This window comes from Heterocephalus glaber, unplaced genomic scaffold (genome assembly GCF_053883595.1).
Source record: "Heterocephalus glaber isolate CG9 unplaced genomic scaffold, H.glaber_assembly_v1.0 deba00001586, whole genome shotgun sequence".
In the NCBI taxonomy this organism is placed as follows: Eukaryota; Metazoa; Chordata; class Mammalia; order Rodentia; family Bathyergidae; genus Heterocephalus; species Heterocephalus glaber.
Genome location: NW_028258364.1, coordinates 735,257 through 748,630, shown reverse-complemented (window position 1 = coordinate 748,630; position 13,374 = coordinate 735,257). Strand labels below are relative to the sequence as shown.

General features: G+C 39.4%; 1 pseudogene; it reads left to right on the top strand.

Annotated features, from left to right (window-relative positions):
• The first annotated feature begins 856 nt into the window (after positions 1-856).
• LOC101717453 (serine/threonine-protein kinase 24 pseudogene) lies at positions 857-2,141 on the top strand (annotated as a pseudogene).
• Positions 2,142-13,374: the final 11,233 nt, after the last annotated feature.

The following is a 13,374-nucleotide window of genomic DNA, read 5'->3' as shown; positions in this document are numbered from 1 at the left end:
TCACTCAGTCAAAAATTCTAATTGCCCATTTTATTTGTTAGATGGCCCATGGCTTAAAGTATGCTATTTAGTTTCTAAATATTAGAGATTTATCTTAATAGTTTTCTATTTATTTCTAATTTAATTTCTTTGTTGTCAGAAAACATACTTAATGTGATTTAAATCTTTTTTTAACATTTTATCTCTCAGCTTATTATATATCTATAAATACTCTTTATGTATGAAGAACAGTATGTTTTTGTTGATGTTAGCTGGTGGTTGCTATAAATACCAATTAGGTAAAGATGGTTGTTGGTGTTCAAAACTAAAAACTTTCTAATATTTGTTCTTTGTAATAAGAATTGAGAGCAAGCATTGAAATCTCCAACTATAACTGTGAATTTATCTATTTCCCTATACAGTTATATCAGTTTTTTTGTGTGTGTATTTGGGAGTTCTTCTTTGGGTACATCAATAGTTAGAATTGTTGGGTCCCAATAGTACCAAGAGTGAAGTCCTGCTTTAAATGCTAAATATGTGGAAGTGGCCTTAGAACTGACTAGTCAGCAAGTCCTGGAGTTCTGAAATATATGCCAAAAACATGGACTCTAAATGTGATTCTAGGGAGGGTTCACAGAGACAAGGGGAAATCTAGAGAGAGAACTTCCATCTTCATAGAGAATACATAAATAATCATAGGGGCCCAGGCCCACCCGGCTCCCATACTCTGCACCTGCTGCTCCTTGCTCAGGCCCCCGTGGCCCTCGCCCTGTTCCCAGCGCCACGCATGGGGATGTGGCCTGCTGCGCGCCACTGAGCCCTGCGGCCTGGTCACCCTGCCTGGGGCCTGGCCGTCCCACTTCAGGAAGCGCCGTCCCACACCATGGCACACTCCCCAGTGCAGCCGGGCCTGCCGGACATGCAGAACCTGAAAGCAGACCCAGAGGAGCTTTTTACAAAACTAGAGAAGATTGGAAAGGGCTCTTTTGGTGAGGTGTTCAAAGGCATTGACAATTGGACTCAGAAAGTGGTTGCCATAAAAATCACTGATCTGGAAGAAGCTGAAGATGAGATAGAGGACATTCAACAAGAAATCACAGTGGTGAGTCAGTGTGACAGTCCATATGTAACTAAATATTATGGATCCTATCTGAAGGATATGAAATTGTGGCTAATAATGGAGTATCTTGGTGGCGGCTCTGCACTGAATCTATTAGAACCTGGTCCTTTAGATGAAACTCAGATCAGTACCATATTAAGGGAAATACTGAAGGGACTAGATTATCTGCATTCAGAGAAGAAGATTCATAGAGATATTAAAGTGGCCAATGTTCTGCTGTCTGAACATGGAGAGGTGAAGCTAGCCGACTTTGGAGTGGCCGGCCAGCTGACGGACACCCAGATAAAGAGGAACACCTTCGTGGGCACCCCGTTCTGGATGGCACCTGAGGTCATCAAACAGTTGGCCTATGACTTGAAGGCAGACATCTGGTCCCTGGGCATCACAGCTATAGAACTGGCAAGAGGGGAGCCACCCCATTCCGAGGTGCATCCCATGAAGGTTCTGTTCCTCATTCCAAAGAACAACCCCCCCCCACACACACACACACACTGGAAGGAAACTACAGCAAGCACCTCAAGGAGTTTGTGGAGGCCTGTTTGAACAAGGACCCGAGCTTTAGACCCACGGTGAAGGAGTTGCTGAAGTACAAGTTTATAATTCGCAATGCAAAGAAGACGTGCTACCTGACCAAGCTCATCGACAGGTACAAGAGGTGGAAGGCCGAGCAGAGCCACGAGGACTCCAGCTCCGATGATGACTCGGATGCGGAAACAGATGGCCAGGCAACCGGAGGGCTCTAGGGACTGGATCTTCACAATCCAGGAGAAGGACCCCAAGAATCTGGAGAACGGAGCTCTTCAGCCCTCAGAGTTGGAAAGAAGTAAGATAAAAGACATCCCAAAGAGGCCTTTCTCTCAGTGTTTATCCACAATTATTTCTCCTCTGTTTGCAGAGCTGAAGGAGAAGAGCCAGGCATGGGGTGGGGTGGGGGGGAACCTGGGGTCCACAGAAGAGCTTCACGGCTCCATCTACGGGTAGAAGAGGCCTGTCCTGGGCATCTCCAGACACCATGGTGGCCCAGCTCGTGCTTGCTTCATGAAGCTTTAAATTACTATTTTAAGTTTCTCCTAGATGAAGTGCTCTCTCATCTCACTTTTTTTTGGATTCGTGCCACTGCCAATCTGTGCCCGATGTCTCGTCCTCTCCAACATAATTTTCCATTGGACCTTGTAGTGGAATCTGCATATCATCTTGCCCACCTAGAAGTGTCTGGATGCTTACATGAATAAATTTTATAACACTTATTTTGCATACTCTTCTTGACACATGACTCTGCAGTGGACAGATGTGGTGTTAGTGTGGTTGTGTGTGGGGGGGGGGGTCTCTGGTGTGAGGCATCTCAGAAAACTACAGGGAAGCCACAGATGTTAGAAGGCTGAATGTCCTGGTCAGCAACCTATGCAACTTGTGTGATTGGTCACTGAGAAACTGTGATTGGATATTGCCCATTTGTAAAATTGCTGTACCTCTTGCTGGGACCTTAACAGGTGGTTTTAGTTCACTTACAGGGGGCCTAGGTATTGTTAGTGGAGTCAGCCAGGGTATCTGTTTTTCTTCGCTTGCTGCTGGGCACTGCTTGGCAGGGTGGGAAATCTCTGGGTTTCTGGGATGGGAAAGGGTTCTTATAGCAATTCTTGACTGTCTTATTTAGGTATTTGTAGCATTTTATATTTTTTGATGTTCATCGCTGTTGGTGCTTGTTGGAGTACTGGTTCTTAAGGAGGAAGACAAAGATTTTGGGAAGCAAGGAAGTTATTGAACTTTGGGAAGTCAGCTCGGCCATCTGCTGGTGCACCGGGCTCATAGGAGACAGGGATGGGCAGGGCCGGAGGGCAGGCCCAGCCAGAGGGGTTGGTAGGGGGAGGGACTGGCTATTATTTTGATTGGTTAAGAAAGTTGATGGTTTTTAGACAATTGAATGATGATATTTTATCAGAAGTGGATTTGGGTTGGATATTAATTTCTATAAGAGATACCTCTTAGTTAACAGAAATAGAACTGAATAATTCTTGTCTGCACTTTTTACAGCAAGAATGTTACCTTGAACCATATAATTTGAGAATATTTCATTTCATGTTTCTAGAGTATTCTGTATCAGAGCAGTATGCATTTTCCTGAATGAGGCATAAGCCAAAGGTCATTTGGTCCATTGCAGGACAAAGACTCACTTAGGCCACCGTACTCTCCAGAGTGTGCTGCACTTGGGTTTAGGAGCAGGAGTGCAGGCAGCAGCTTTTCTGAATGACAGAGCTTTTCACATTTACAAGTGGACAGCATTGTGACTCTGGATATTTAGGCCAGTTTTTCTTTTTCTTTTTAGTGCTAGGGATGGAACTTGGGCTCCATATATGCCAGGCAAGCACTAAGCTCTCCCTAGCCCTTGAAGCCAACTTTACGTACTAGTAACAGTGGTTAGTGCTAGGTAGACTAGATCCTAACTGAGCACATGGTGTGAGTGGTCAGTGGCTTCTCTACAGTCCCGAGGCCATGGTAATGCATAGCTCCATCCCTCAGTAAAAGCAACAAATGATTGTTTTGAGTTTCCTGGATCCAGGCAGTGGGGGGAGGTCCCCTGAATTTCAGTGGATCACCTCACTGTCCAGTCTCTTCTAAGTTGTTACTTCCTGTAGACACACAATCAGCTGAAGTGTTTCTAAGAGTATCTTATTTAGCCAAACAAATTGGCATCTGGGTTGGGGCAGGTACCAGAGTGTCAGCTGAACCTGCTGGACAATGCAAACTGCCGTGGGCCTTCAGAGTGACCTGTGGACCCCGGATCTGAGAAGGATTTGGTGTCACTTGAAAGCCACTCAGTGCCAAGCCTGAGCTGGAATGGCCCACCCTTATGCAGCTAGGTGGGAAAGTGACCACAGACTGCAGCAAGTGCAATGTGACCACTGTGGTGACTGTAGGGATCATGCCTTTGAAGTTGCCTTCCTGTGTCCCAGCTGGCAGGACCCAGTGAAGTGGATCAGTGGGGTGGCTTAGGATGGCTGTTTGGCCACCTCGTGGCCAGGATTAGTCTCAATGGAACCAAGTGCCACTGCCTTCAAAACCATTAGTCTTGTTCTCCAGATGCTCTTGTCAAGTGTGTAGTTTGGTTCTCTGTGAAGTATTTTGTACCTTTCTTTTGGCAAAACGTGATTGGTTTATAAGCATTTTTATATTTCCTTCCTCAAAGAAAACATGGCTTCTGTATTTCTGCTGCCAGATACGGTGATGAAGACAAAGGGCACTGAAGGACTTGCTTTGGAGCACTTGTAATCTGTCATGCAAGCATCAATAAAGCTCTCAGAAAATGAAAAATAAATTAATAAATCATCATAGACAGAATATAGGTAGAAATATGAAAGTGAAGGTGTTTCTGGTGTGAACTCAGACGGAAATGAGAAATATACTATTGGAAATTGGAGGAAAAGAAATCCTTGCTCTAACTTTATGAAGAACTTGACTAAGTAATATTCATGTTCAGTGTTTTTGGGAAAGCAGAACTTGCAAACAATAAAATTAGATATTTAACTGAGGAGATTTTTAAGCAAAGTATGGAAATGGTGACTTGGTTCCTTCTCTTTTAAAATGCAATAAAAGAGGAAAAAGATAAACTGAAAATAGAATTATTAAGTAGAAAGAAGCCAGAGCCTAGGGAGCCAGAAAATTCTCAGTATATCTATATTGCCAAAAAAAAAAAAAAAAAAAAAAAAAAGATGAGATCTATTTCAAAGAAAACTGTCACAAGAAAGAGTGTCATGAGCATAATCATGCATTTCATTAATGGCTAGGAATATACAGAGCTCTACCTGAAATATATTGCCAGTTTGGATTAAAGGTGACAGAAAAAGTGGGACAGAATGAAAGTTATTGCATTTTTGGATTCTGTAAGACAGGACCATAGACATATTCAGCTCTGAGCGTGTGTTATACATCAAGAAGAAGGAAGGACAACAAAGGCAATTTAAGGATCACTGGGGATGCTTCCCTCAAGACTGGCCCACAGTGTGCAAGCCTAAGGATACAGCTGCCTCAACACTAGCTACAAAGGATGAACTGTAGAGAGTTAGAGCACAACCTACCTACAGGAGGATGTCATGCTATGGAGTGATGTTGCCAACCTAGTGTGCATGGTGGGCAGAGCATGAACACAAATACTGTCATTTCTCCTTAATATCAAATGAGATTTCCCTTGCTAGATTTTGGACTTGCTTGAGGCCTGCTATCCCTTCATTCTTTTTTATTTCTCCCTTATGGAATGAGAATATCATAAACATATCCCACCACTGTATTTTGGAAGTATATAACTTATGTGATTTCACAGGTTCATACTAAAGAGGAACTTTGCTTCAGGATGAACTATACCAGAAGGATCACCTATATCTGATTTAGATAAGGCATTTTTATGATTTATGTCTAAAATATCCCCTGAAGCCTCATGTGTTCAGCTATTCATATAGCTGAATGTGCTGTTTGGAGTTGGGGTTTCATTGAAGCCTCCATCTAGTTGAAGCCTGGATCACTTGAGGTGTGACCTGGAAGAATGTATCTTTGTACCAGCTCCTCTCCCTTGCTCTCTGCTTCCTGGGTGCCATGGCACGAAGGGGAGCAGCTTTCCTTTGCTTTGCTTCTCTACCATGTCATTTGTATGTTAGAACCAATTAATCATTGACTGAATCCACTGAAACTATAAGCCAAAATAAGCCTCTTCTCCTTTAAAATGCACACGTCGAGTATTTTATTATAGCAATGGGAAAGAGAAGAATACAACTTTAAACTTAGATTTTTTATTTTGGGGGGTTTTGTTTTGGTACCAAGGATCAAACTTGGGACCTTTCACTTGCGAGGCAGGCAGTAGAACCACTGAGCTAAATCCCCAGCCCTAGACTTAGATTTTTTTAGTTGATGCCAGAGTCAGTTAAGACTTTGGGGGATGTTTGAATTAAATGGTTTTTATATTTGAGGATATAAATTTTAGGGAGCCAGGAATGGAATGTTATGGACTGAATATTTGTTTCTCCTCTTAATTCATGAATAGATTTAATTCCGAATAGATGGAATTAGGAGGCATTCTTTTGGAAGGTAATTAGGTATAGATGAGGTCATGAGGCAGAGGTTTCATAATGAGATTAGTATCTTTACAAGAAGAGGAGGATGCTCCAGATAACCCTGTGTCTTCCCTGTGAGTGCACAACTATATAAGCCGGAAACTGGACCATCGTTAGGGACCGAATTAGCCAGTATTTTGATGGTAGGGTCCCCACCCTATAAAACTGAGAAATAACTTTCTGTTGTTTAAGCTGCCCATTATATATTTTATTTTGCCACAGTCATCCAAGAAGACTAATACACCCATGTATAGTATTTCCTATAACTTAAGAAACAATAAGATCAGAACTTGTTACAGAAGATATGGTCTTCTCTAGTACTTAGCACAGTCCCTAAGCAGAGTGTCAATCAACCTGTCATTTTGAAAAATTCAGACAAAGAGATGATATAGGAGGAAGGACAAGCAAATGGTTTATGACTAAGTAGAAGTCTGATATTAGTAAAAAACTTGCTTTGTGCTGAAATATAGAGAAAATGAATGATTGTCCTAGGTTTTAGAGGATTTTACATAAGTAGAAAGAAGTAAAAAAAGGTATTCTAGGAAGAAGGAATTGTAAGAAAAGGAACATAAAGTGGAAAACATGAATTCTGTCAGGACAGTGTGTAAATCAAATTGCTTGTAACAGTAAATCCACAGAGAGAACTGCAAGAGATAATATATTACAGAGCCATTTGTTTAGTTCTGTGTAGGGAGTTCAACAGACTACTACATTTGAACATTATCACAAAATCATTAAAGAATATTTAAGAGAATACAGACATTATATGAAACCTCCTGTATACTCTGTTGCATTCCTTTTTTTCCTCAAAGCTATACCAACTACTGCAGGCTGAGTCACACAGTAGTTTACAACCTCAATGTCACGATGATTTTGGCTTTTCCAGATCTTGATCCATCATGGACAGCTGGGTTACTTCAAACTTATAGCCTCCTTTATCACCAAATAAACCCATGATCCAGTGCACTAGGAATATACCTGAGACAATCGTATAGTCATATCATGTTGGCCTAATCCATTTTATGGCTTTAGTATCTCTACTTTCTGTTCAGTTAACTTGCCTAAAAATCTCAGCCTCCATAGTCAACTTATATCACTTCATCTCATATACAAACTGCAGAACTTGAAGCCTGCCTTGAACCTCAGCAAGTAACTACTGGATTCTAGCTTATTTCCTCAATCACAATAAACCATTTTGTTAGACTGATTACTTGTACCCAGAGCTTGTCTCCCACTGTGTAGAAGTATGGCAAATGGGAAAATTTTAAGACATGCACTGAGAGATTCAGTATTCTTCATTACTATTCCTTTGCAGAAATAATAATTCCTGTTAATATAATTGGTTACCTAAGCTTATGAGTTTAGGACTAGACTGTACATGTGGGTTAGCTTTCCAAGCCTCAGTTTCATATAGTGCATTTACCTCCATTGTCTTAACTCTCACTTTAGTCCCTGGGTGTCTCATACCTATGGCTACCCAAATTTAATATGGCCTTCATACCACCATTTAAAAAATAATAATCCATCAATAGCATCAATGTGTATTGGATACAGCCCAAACAACTTGCTTCAAATTGAAGTTTCTCGACAATCTGATCCCAAATTTCCCTTTTCAGTTACCTATTACTGTTCAACAAACTGGTCACTGAGCTGCCTCTAAATTATTCCTGACCTTCTCCTATATCTGAGATTCAGTGATAGTCATTTCTTTACTAGGTTTAACAAATTACTTTCTTTCCTCATGCTAAAATCATATTCAGATTTCAAGATCCAATATAGTGATTGATATAAGAGCACGCTTATTGGCTGAAGTAGGACAGAATGATAGGTAATAGCAGCTAAACTAGAAGAGAGTTCCACAAAGGAAGATGTAAATGTTAGATGCTAAAGCCAACTCATAAAGGACATAACCTATCCTTGATCCACAAGCCCTTTCTTCTTCAATAGCAGACCAAAAAAAAAAAAAAAAAAAAAGCTTCCGGTATAGCTGGAGCATTGTTTATATTGCCCTAAATTTCCTTTTTAATTAGTGATGGCACGATCAGAAGCAGTGCAAATGAAAATGGCATAAAACCACTGCTTATCACTTTTAGAAGTGTAAATGAATGCCCCATGGATTTTTTTTTTAATTGCAAGGGGGACAGACAGGAAATGTCTCCATAAACTGTGGCTTCTCAGGGTAAAGTGTTAACACTATGTAAATTAAAATGTGAAAGTCTATTTAACTGAAATCAGCAATGCCAAGAGTTGTGTATATGGAAAAGCACAACTCATTGGTCCTGAAAATGGAACCTTCCAACCTGCTGATACGTAGCCATAGCTCTAGTTTAGCCACATTAAGGAGTGCTCTCATTTTATGCTACATGGTAAGCAAGGAGTTGTAATTGGCTTCAAAAAAGAATTTTCCCAGTTGGGAACTAAGGGTAGTGGTGAGGACAGAACAAACCTCATTTCTCTCCTTGAGAAAATTTCATAAAGGCTGAAGGAGGAGTCTTGAGGAATGAAAGTCAACTCCACACAAACTCCTTGAAGAAACTTTTACTACAATGTGATTTCTAAACTTCTACATTGAACAAATAAAGGTCTTCCTACATTGTTTAGACTGGCCTTGAACTCACTATGTAGCCCAGGCTGGCCTCAAACTTGTGGTGATCCTCCTGGATTAGCCTCCCAAGTGCTAGGATTACAGGCATCAGCCACCATGCCTGGCTTACAAACATGATATTTATTTATATGTTTGTTAGTCTAATTATTTGCAGTGCTGAGGATCAAACCCAGGGCCTTGAGCATGCCAGACAAGTGCTCCACTATGATTTTTAGAAGTTTCAAATGAATTTTTACAAAATTTGGCTACAGTTATTAAAATATAAATTAAGTAGCATACCTATCCTTTTTATATAACAGCATTTACATGTTAAAAAGCCAGTTATATTTCCATTCTTTTTCTTATTACCAACTTCAGGCAAAAACATTTTAACCATTGTTACCTCCGCTAACATAGTTGAGAGAGATCATTAGCCAAAGTGTATATTATCTTTAGGGATTTTTGGCTGCCATTATCTAAGAGAAAGCCTGAGTTTTTCCAAACTGGAAAAGAAATATGGATATGTTAAGAGTTAATCAACTCAATATATTGATGTGATAATGAGTGTTTATTGTTTTAGGTGATCAGCTACCACCACTGAAGAAAATTTAAGAGATGATTCATATAAAGAAATGTTAAATCAATAGTTTATGATAAAAAGAACTTTTTTCTTTTACTTGGAGTAACACTGTTTAAACAGTAATTCACAATTTTTCAAAAGTACACAAACAGCTTCACTTATTGTTCAAGGAGCTGTGAAACTTGCTGAAGAAACAAAAGGCACAACACTTGACCTGAGGAGTACTGTACAACAAAGAAGACCCACAATCTAAATACCAACTTCATGCAGTATCAAAAGATACATGGAAGGGAGAAGGCAAACATTTGGGGAGGTAGGGTGGTAAATGGAATTGAGGTATGAAGATCATTACATGGAGAAAATGATCTTGAATTAGATAGAATTTGAAAGATGAAAATGATTTCAATAACAAAGACACTTAGAAAGGTTATTCTAGACAGTGAGATCAGACTAATTAGAAGAGACAAAGTTATGGAGGACACAAAATAACCTTGCAGGAGCTTTATTGTACTGCTGTGTCTCACAGTGTGGTCCAGCGATCAGTAGTAGAAGCATCCAATAAAAGCTTGTTGGAAACACAGAACCCCAGGTCTTATCCAGACATTTTAAAATCAGAATCTTCATTTTAACAAGTTCCTGATAAAATGTGTGTTAAAGTTTGAGAAACACTGGTCCCGAGACTATATTATATGGTGAAAGAATGATGTGATAAATGAAGATGCAAGACAGGTGGATATCTCAAATGTAGGCCATGAAATTTTTACTGATTGGGACTTAAGGAATTTCTTAAGTACAAAAGGATTACCATCTGTGACTTAAAAAACAAAAACAGTTCTAGTGACAATGTAAAGGTATGTTTGATATAGAAAGAAAATTGACATAGGAAGATTAGTTTGAGTACTATAATAACAAAACTATGATAGCTAATGTTTACTGAATTCCTGCAACATGACAGAGAGCCTGACACAACCTTGGTATTTGTTTTAATTTGTTATTTTAATCTTCCTATAATCTCCATTCTGCAGATAGGAAATGAGGTAGGAAAGATTTAAAAATGTCCAAGTCATGTACTAGTAATTTTCAAAATTCTACCCAGTCCAATTTAAAAATTTTAATTCTGTATCCATAACACACTCTCTACTCTCAGCTTCCATTCTTCCTTGTTATAATCACTTGTTTTCTGCAGTAGCCTAGGTGATCTTTTAAAAACAGAAATCCTTTAGCATCAACGAGAATAAAACCTAATATTTTATTCGTAGCCCACAAGTCCTAGTAATTTGGCCCTGCCAACATGTGAAATCTCATCCTGTAACAACACATCCTTCTGCTACTCTTCTGTCACACTGTTCACAGATTAGCATTAAAAATCTTTTCTCTATTGGGATTCTACACCAGTACTAAGTTTTGCCTAGTTAACTCTCATTCCAACTCTTTACATGATGGTTGGACCCAAACCCATGATAGCTTACTGATCTCAGCTGTGACAGTTAAGCTTAATAGTCAATTTGTTAACTCAAGAGCCCCCAGGAGGATTAGGAAAGCACCTTTTTGAGTGTGTCTGTTTGGGTATTGGGGATGCAACCTTGGGGTCAATATCTGATCTCTGTTCCTTTCTTTTGCACTCTTTTCTTCCTCTGCTTGGCAGCCCCCATGAGCTCAGCAGCTTTGCTCTGCCAGGCCTTTCCACCATGATATTCCTACTCTGGAGCCAGCTCACTGTGGACAAAGTCCTCTGAAATAATGAGCCAAATTAACGACCCCCCCTTTAAATTATGTATGTCCTAGCAAAGAGAAAGCTGACTGATACATCAGCCAGCAGGTCTTTTGTCTTACTGGATCTCCTTTGGATGACTTATTTCATAGCAGCTGCTAATACCTGCCCCCTCCTCCCCAAAAGGAATTAAAGTTTATTGTTATATTCCTTCAATGATTGCTTTCACAATTAAATAAAAATTATCAGCGTGATTTTCTGTTTCTCATTTTAGAAACAAAATCTAAAACAAAAACAATACTGCATGCGACAGGAACCAAGAAAAAGCTGGAGTAGCTATCCTCTTGGCAAACCAAGTAGATTTCAAACCAACCCTGATTAAGAGAGATGAAGGACACTACATCCATGTAAAGGGAAGAATCCAAGAGGAAGAGATGACAATCATAAATATCTATGCACCAAACACTAGTGCACCCTACTATATAAAACAAATACTAACAGACATGAAAAGTCATATATGCACTAATACAATTGTAGTGGGGGACCTCAACACTCCACTGTCACAAATAGATAGATCAACTAGACTAAAAATAAGTAATGAAATACTAGAACTCAATCGAACTCTTGAACAAATGAACTTAACAGATGTTTACAGAGTCTTCCACCCCACAAAATCAAATACACATTCTTCTCAGCTGCACATGGGTCATTCTCAAAAATAGACCACATACTCACACATAGAACATGTTTAAGGAAGTGCAAAGGAATCGAAGTTATCCCCTGTATATTATCAGACCATAGTGTGATGAAATTGGAGATCCATAGCAAAAGAAACTCAAAAAATTTCATCAACACGTGGAAATTGAACAACACACTTCTGAATAACCAATGGGTCACAGAGGAAATTAAGGAAGAAATCAGACAGTCCCTTCAATTAAATGACAATGACAATACAACATAACGGAATCTATGGGACACAATGAAAGCAGTCTTATGAGGGAAATTCATAGCAGTGAATACGCATATTGGGAGAACAGACTGAGCCCAATTAAACAACCTGATGCTAAACCTCAAGCTTCTAGAAAAAGAAGAGCAGGACAACCCCAGAGCTCATACAAGGGAGGAAATTATAAAGATCAGAGGAGAAATCAATGCAATGGAGACTAAGAGAACGATACAAAAAATCAATGAAGCCAAGAGTTGGTTCTTCGAAAGAATCAACAAAATTGACAAACCCTTAGCCAACCTTGTCAGAAAAAGGAAAGAAAAGGCCCAAGTCCATGCAATTAGGAATGAAAAGGGTGAAATTACAACAGACCCAGCAGAAATCCAGAGGATCATCAATACCTACTTCCAGAACCTATACGCCAATAAGATGGACAACACAGAAGAAATGGACAGATTCCTAGATACATATGAATTACCAAAGTTGAACGAAGAAGACCTAAAAATTCTGAACAACCCAATATCAACCAGTGAAATTGAAAATGTAATTAAAAACTTATCAACTAAGAAAAGCCCGGGCCCTGATGACTTCACTGCTGAATTCTACAAGACATTTAGAGAGGAACTGCTGCCACTACTGTTTAAACTCTTCAATGAAATTGAAAGGGAAGCAATACTCCCAAATTCATTCTTGGAAGCAAGCATCACTTTGATCCCCAAAGGAGAAAAAGTCCCAACTGAAAAAGAGAACTATAGGCCAATCTCACTAATGAACATAGATGCAAAAATCCTTAATAAGATACTGGCAAACAGAATGCAGAAGATCATCAAGAAGATCATACACCCTGATCAAGTGGGATTCATCCCAGGGATGCAGGGATGGTTCAACATACGCAAATCAATCAATGTAATACACTATATCAATACAGCCAATGACAAAAACCATATGATTATCTCCATAGATGCAGAAAAAGCATTTGACAAAATCCAACATGCATTTATGATAAAAACACTACAAAATTTGGGATAGTCTCTACCTCAAACTGATAGAAGCCATCTATGAAAAACCAACTGCCAATATCATACTAAATGGTCAAAAACTGAAATCCTTCACACTAAAATCAGGAACAAGACAAGGATGCCCACTATCATCACTCTTGTTCAATATAGTTCTGGAAACATTAGCCACAGCAATTAGACAAGAGAAAGAAATAAAAGGAATAAAGATAGGTAATGAAGAAGTCAAATTGTCATTATTTGCAGATGACATGATGCTCTATATAGAAGACCCCAAGAACTCCACCAAAAGTCTTCTAGACTTAATAACCAAATTCAGTCAAGTAGCTAGTTACAAGG